Source organism: Drosophila sulfurigaster, unplaced genomic scaffold, assembly GCF_023558435.1.
Source record: "Drosophila sulfurigaster albostrigata strain 15112-1811.04 unplaced genomic scaffold, ASM2355843v2 contig_233_pilon, whole genome shotgun sequence".
NCBI lineage: Eukaryota > Metazoa > Arthropoda > Insecta > Diptera > Drosophilidae > Drosophila > Drosophila sulfurigaster.
This window is the reverse complement of record NW_026909666.1, coordinates 7,501-15,000: the sequence shown is the minus strand read 5'-3', so window position 1 is coordinate 15,000 and position 7,500 is coordinate 7,501. Positions and strand designations below refer to the sequence as shown.

The window sequence follows — 7,500 nt, the reverse complement described above, 5'->3', positions numbered from 1 at the left end:
GTGAAATTTTTCTCATATGACATGCCTGCTCGACATCACCACCCCTATATAGGTTTTGTGACACGTTTTCTACAACCAGCTCATTTTACTAAGGTCTACCATCTAATGTATCTTTATGTTGCACTAATTTAATAATACAACAGCAAAACTTCATTATTTTTAACTTGTATAATCATATTGCCTTCTATATGATTATTTTCATATATTATTTATATATGACTTATGCCGGCAAGACTCACTCCATATACATAGTCATATATATTTCACTTGTGAAATTTTTCTCATATGACATGCCTGCCCGACCTCACCACCCCTATAAAGGTTTTGTGACACGTTTTCTGCAATGCTTTTATTTTATTTAGTATTACCATCTAACGTATCTTTTTGTTGCACTAATTTAATAATACAACAGTAAAACTTCATTATTTTTAACTTTTTAATCATATTGCCTTCTATATGATTATTTTCATATATTATTTATATATGACTTATGCCGGCAAGACTCACTCCATATACATAGTCATATATATTTCACTTGTGAAATTTTTCTCATATGACATGCCTGCTCGACATCACCACCCCTATATAGGTTTTGTGACACGTTTTCTACAACCAGCTCATTTTACTAAGGTCTACCATCTAATGTATCTTTATGTTGCACTAATTTAATAATACAACAGCAAAACTTCATTATTTTTAACTTGTATAATCATATTGCCTTCTATATGATTATTTTCATATATTATTTATATATGACTTATGCCGGCAAGACTCACTCCATATACATAGTCATATATATTTCACTTGTGAAATTTTTCTCATATGACATGCCTGCCCGACCTCACCACCCCTATAGAGGTTTTGTGACACGTTTTCTGCAATGCTTTTATTTTATTTAGTATTACCATCTAACGTATCTTTTTGTTGCACTAATTTAATAATACAACAGTAAAACTTCATTATTTTTAACTTTTTAATCATATTGCCTTCTATATGATTATTTTCATATATTATTTATATATGACATGCCGGCAAGACTCACTCCATATACATAGTCATATATATTTCACTTGTGAAATTTTTCTCATATGACATGCCTGCCCGACCTCACCACCCCTATATAGGTTTTGTGACACGTTTTCTACAACCAGCTCATTTTACTAAGGTCTACCATCAAATGTATCTTTATGTTGCACTAATTTAATAATGCAACAGTAAAACTTCATTATTTTTAACTTTTTTAATCATATTGCCTTCTATATGATTGTTTTCATATATTATTTATATATGACATGCCGGCAAGACTCACTCCATATACATAGTCATATATATTTCACTTGTGAAATTTTTCTCATATGACATGCCTGCCCGACCTCACCACCCCTATATAGGTTTTGTGACACGTTTTCTACAACCAGCTCATTTTACTAAGGTCTACCATCAAATGTATCTTTATGTTGCACTAATTTAATAATGCAACAGTAAAACTTCATTATTTTTAACTTTTTTAATCATATTGCCTTCTATATGATTGTTTTCATATATTATTTATATATGACATGCCGGCAAGACTCACTCCATATACATAGTCATATATATTTCACTTGTGAAATTTTTCTCATATGACATGCCTGCTCGACATCACCACCCCTATATAGGTTTTGTGACACGTTTTCTACAACCAGCTCATTTTACTAAGGTCCACCACCTAATGTATCTTTATGTGGCACTAATTTAATAATACAACAGCAAAACTTCATTATATTATCATCAATAATTTGTATTAAATACAAGTACAATCGTAAATTGTTTAACATTGTTTAAAATTTTTGTCAAAGTTGAAATGATATGTCAGTTCAATAAAAAATTCACCAAGTCCAAAAAAATGTTTTCTCAAGTTTAACTCGAATTCTTATCTTAGTATATTAATAAACTGTATTAAATGCTATTTAAAAAGTTTTTCATTCAATTTTCACATGTTGAAATTTTTGCCAATGTTGAACTCATATCTCGGTAGAACCTCATATCATATGGCTGCAGTTCAATAAAAATTCACCAAGTCCAAAAAATTTTTCTCAAGTTAAATTCAAAATCTTATCTCATTATATTAATAAACTGTATAAAATGCTATTTAAAAAGTTTTTCATTCAATTTTCGCATGTTGAAATTTTTTGTCAATGTTGAACTCATATCTCGGTAGAACCTCATATCATATGGCTGCAGTTCAAAAAAAAATTCACCAAGTCCAAAAAAATTTTTTCTCAAGTTAAATTCAAAATCTTATCTCATTATATTAATAAACTGTATAACATGCTATTTAAAAGTTTTTCATTCAATTTTCACATGTTGAAATTTTTTGTCAATGTTGAAATTCTCATATCTCGGTAGAACCTCATATCATATGGCTCATATCTCGGTAGAACCTCATATCATATGGCTGCAGTTCAATAAAAATTCACCAAGTCCAAAAAAAATTTTTTCTCAAGTTAAATTCAAAATCTTATCTCATTATATTAATAAACTGTATAACATGCTATTTAAAAAGTTTTTTATTCTATTTTGACATGTTGAAATTTTTGTCAATGTTGAACTCATATCTCGGTGGAACCTCATATCATTTGGCTGCAGTTCAATAAAAATTCACCAAGTCCAAAAAATTTTTCTCAAGTTAAATTCAAAATCTTATCTCATTATATTAATAAACTGTATAAAATGCTATTTGAAAAGTTTTTTCTTCAATTTTCATATGTTGAAATTTTTTGTCATATTTCGCTAGAACCTCATATCATATGGCTGCAGTTCAATAAAAAATTCACCAAGTCCAAAAAAATTTTTTCTCAAGTTAAATTCAAAATCTTATCTCATTATATTAATAAACTGTATAAAATGCTATTTAAAAAGTTTTTCATTCAATTTTCACATGTTGAAATTTTTTGTCAATGTTGAACTCATATCTCGGTAGAACCTCATATCATATGGCTGCAGTTCAATAAAAAATTCACCAAGTCCAAAAAATTTTTTCTCAAGTTAAATTCAAAATCTTATCTCATTATATTAATAAACTGTATAACATGCTATTTAAAAAGTTTTTTATTCTATTTTGACATGTTGAAATTTTTTGTCAATGTTGAACTCATATCTCGGTAGAACCTCATATCATTTGGCTGCAGTTCAATAAAAAATTCACCAAGTCCAAAAAAATTTTTTCTCAAGTTAAATTCAAAATCATATCTCATTATATTAATAAACAGTATAAAATGCTATTTAAAAAGTTTTTCATTCAATTTTCATATGTTGAAATTTTTTGTCAAAATTGAACTTATAAGTTTTTCATGTCTTAAGTTGCGCCACCAATATGATGGCGTTCTTTTGCTACCAAAATTTTCATTTTTGTCATTAAATGCATACTTAAAATACGCAAGTATTCTGTACACATAGATACATATATATCATGCATATTTTTAATTTTCGCCACTAATATGATGCCGTCCTTTTGCTACCAAATAAATATGTATAACTAACACATACTAAATAAATGCATATTTAAAATATGCAAGTATTTTGTACACATAGATATACTATGCATATTCTTAATTTTCGCCACTAATATGATGGCGTCCTTTTGCTACCAAATAAATATATATTACCAACGCATAATAAATAAATGCATATTTAAAATACGCAAGTATTTTGTAAACAAATTTTCGCCACTAATATGATGGCGTCCTTTTGGCTACCAAATAAATATATATTACCAACGCATAATAAATAAATGCATATTTAAAATATGCAAGTATTTTGTACACATAGATATACTATGCATATTCTTAATTTTCGCCACTAATATGATGGCGTCCTTTTGGCTACCAAATAAATATATATTACCAACGCATAATAAATAAATGCATATTTAAAATATGCAAATAAATATATATTACCAACGCATAATAAATAAATGCATATTTAAAATATGCAGTATTTTGTACACATAGATATACTATGCATATTCTTAATTTTCGCCACTAATATGATGGCGTCATTTTGCTACCAAATAAATATATATTACCAACGCATAATAAATAAATGCATATTTAAAATACGCAAGTATTTTGTAAACAAATTTTCGCCACTAATATGATGGCGTCCTTTTGGCTACCAAATAAATATATATTACCAACGCATAATAAATAAATGCATATTTAAAATATGCAAGTATTTTGTAAACAAATTTTCGCCACTAATATGATGGCGTCCTTTTGGCTACCAAATAAATATATATTACCAACGCATAATAAATAAATGCATATTTAAAATATGCAAGTATTTTGTACACATAGATATACTATGCATATTTTTAATCTTCGCCACTAATATGATGGCGTCCTTTTGGCTACCAAATAAATATATATAATTAACGCATACTAAATAAATGCATATTTAAAATATACAAGTATATTTTGTACACATTGATATATTATTTATTTATATATATAATATATTCATATATTATATAAATATTCTTCTTATATGCGTAATTGTATAACATAATTATGCATACAATTTTGCATATTTATATATATAAACATATATACGTTTCCATATATACATCATACATATAATATTTTTTTATATATGCCTTAAACATATATATTTTATCGAATCGTCAAGCAAAGGATAAGCTTCAGTGGATCGCAGTATGGCAGCTGCTCAACCACTTACAACACCTTGCCTGTTATAAAAGTCGTTTACAATTGATTCAAGGCTTTGTCATTGTATTAAATAATGTTTTAATATATAACTAGCGCGGCACCAGGTGATCGAAGATCCTCCCAATTTACTATGTTATATGTAACATTGGCATCACATCCATCGTCGTCTATTAAATGAATAATAAACTTTTAATGGTTTAGAAGCCATACAATGCAAATTGCCCCTTATTTATCATTGCAGTCCAGCACGGATACGACCTTAGAGGCGTTCAGGCATAATCCAACGGACGTAGCGTCATACCACTGTTCGCTCGAACAAGTATTGTGCCATTGGTCCGTACCTGCGGTTCCTCTCGTACTACGCAGGAATGCTGTCGCAACAACGTTTTGTCATTAGTAGGGTAAAACTAACCTGTCTCACGACGGTCTAAACCCAGCTCACGTTCCCTTGCATGGGTGAACAATCCAACGCTTGGTGAATTTTGCTTCACAATGATAGGAAGAGCCGACATCGAAGGATCAAAAAGCGACGTCGCTATGAACGCTTGGCCGCCACAAGCCAGTTATCCCTATGGTAACTTTTCTGACACCTCTTGTTAAAAACTCTTTAAACCAAAAGGATCGATAGGCCGAGCTTTTGCTGTCCCTGTGTGTACTGAACACCGAGATCAAGTCAGCATTTGCCCTTTTGCTCTATGTGTGGTTTCTGTCCGCACTGAGCTGGCCTTGGGACACCTCCGTTATTATTTGAGAGATGTACCGCCCCAGTCAAACTCCCTACCTGGCAATGTCCTTGAATTGGATCATACCTGAGTAATTGGAGTTATACCAAATTTTTAATTTGAGAATACATAAATGCACTCTCTCATTAATGAATTTGTTTGCGATTATATAACAAACTCGTGATACTTTGATCAAGAAGCTTGCATCAAAACCCAATACCATAAGATATAATAAATATATCCGTATAATGGCTAGGAAATGATACACGTTCCATTTAATCAAGTAAGTAAGGAAACAATAAGAGTAGTGGTATTTCATTGTCGATACTAAACCGAAATTTAATATCTCCCACTTATTCTACACCTCTTATGTCTCCTTACACTGCCAGATTAGAGTCAAGCTCAAAAGGGTCTTCTTTCCCGCTAATTATTCCAAGCCCGTTCCCTTGGCTGTGGTTTCGCTAGATAGTAGATAGGGACAGTAGGAATCTCGTTAATCCATTCATGCGCGTCACTAATTAGATGACGAGGCATTTGGCTACCTTAAGAGAGTCATAGTTACTCCCGCCGTTGACCCGCGCTTACTTGAATTTCTTCACTTTGACATTCAGAGCACTGGGCAGAAATCACATTGTGTCAACACCCGCTAGGGCCATCACAATGCTTTGTTTTAATTAGACAGTCGGATTCCCCAAGTCCGTGCCAGTTCTGAATTGATTGTTAATTGATAATCGTTATAATTTAAAAGAACTAACTGGTTGCCCAACTAGTATTCTTAAAAATTTTAGCAAGAAAGTTCCACAATTGGCTACGTAACTAAACTATCCGGGGAACAAGAAACTACCATAAATGATAGAAACTCTATTTACCCAGAACGAGCACATAAACCATGTTATTGTTTCCCAATCAAGCCCGACTATCTCAATCTTCAGAGCCAATCCTTATCCCGAAGTTACGGATCTAATTTGCCGACTTCCCTTACCTACATTATTCTATCGACTAGAGACTCTTCACCTTGGAGACCAGCTGCGGATATTGGTACGGCCTGTTGAGAAGTTTGCGTGTCCCCACCATAAATTTTCAAGGTCCGAGGAGAAAATATCGACACAACAGTATATGTCATGCTCTTTCTAGCCCATCTACCATATCTCTGCGAAAGACTTCCATGGTAGTACGGCTATAAAACAGAAAAGAAAACTCTTCCGATATCTCTCGACGGCTTCTTTATGGTCGTTCCTGTTGCCAGGATGAGCACGAGGCCCATATTTAATAACAAACGGATACTCAACAGGTTACGGAATTGGAACCGTATTCCCTTTCGTTCAAAATTATTCAAGTTTTTTAATTATGACAAAATTTAAATTTTAGTTACTTTTTTTTACTTGAAAATTTTCGGCTTTCGCCTTGAACTTAGGACCGACTAACTCGTGATCAACCACTGTTCACACGAAACCCTTCTCCACTTCAGTCCTCCAAGGTCTCATTCGATTATTTGCTACTACCACCAAGATCTGTACCAATGACGGCTCCATGCAGGCTTACGCCAAACACTTCTAAGCACACCATTGTACCTTCCTACTCACTAAAGTTTCAAAATTTATATTACAAGTAATATAAATCATCTACTTTAGCGGTAATGTATAGGTATACAACTTAAGCGCCATCCATTTTAAGGGCTAGTTGCTTCGGCAGGTGAGTTGTTACACACTCCTTAGCGGATTTCGACTTCCATGATCACCGTCCTGCTGTTTTAAGCAACCAACGCCTTTCATGGTTTCTGAATGAGTTGTTAATTTGGGCACCGTAACATTACGTTTGGTTCATCCCACAGCGCCAGTTCTGCTTACCAAAAGTGGCCCACTGGGCACATTATATCATAACCTTAAACTTCATATCAAGAAAGTTAAGGTTCTTACCCATTTAAAGTTTGAGAATAGGTTAAGATCGTTTCGACCCTAAGGCCTCTAATCATTCGCTTTACCAGATAAGATTATTTTATACAACAGTTAAATGCACCAGCTATCCTGAGGGAAACTTCGGAAGGAACCAGCTACTAGATGGTTCGATTG

At 32.3% G+C, this 7,500-nt stretch overlaps 1 non-coding gene across 1 annotated transcript in view; it reads right to left on the bottom strand.

Moving 5' to 3' along the window:
* Positions 1 to 4,655: 4,655 nt before the first annotated feature.
* LOC133849712 (large subunit ribosomal RNA) overlaps positions 4,656 to 7,500 on the bottom strand; it is a 3,952-nt gene continuing 1,107 nt past the window's right edge. The window contains exon 1 of the ribosomal RNA XR_009895436.1: positions 4,656 to 7,500. This exon is cut by the window's right edge and continues 1,107 nt beyond it. This is a non-coding gene — a ribosomal RNA (large subunit ribosomal RNA).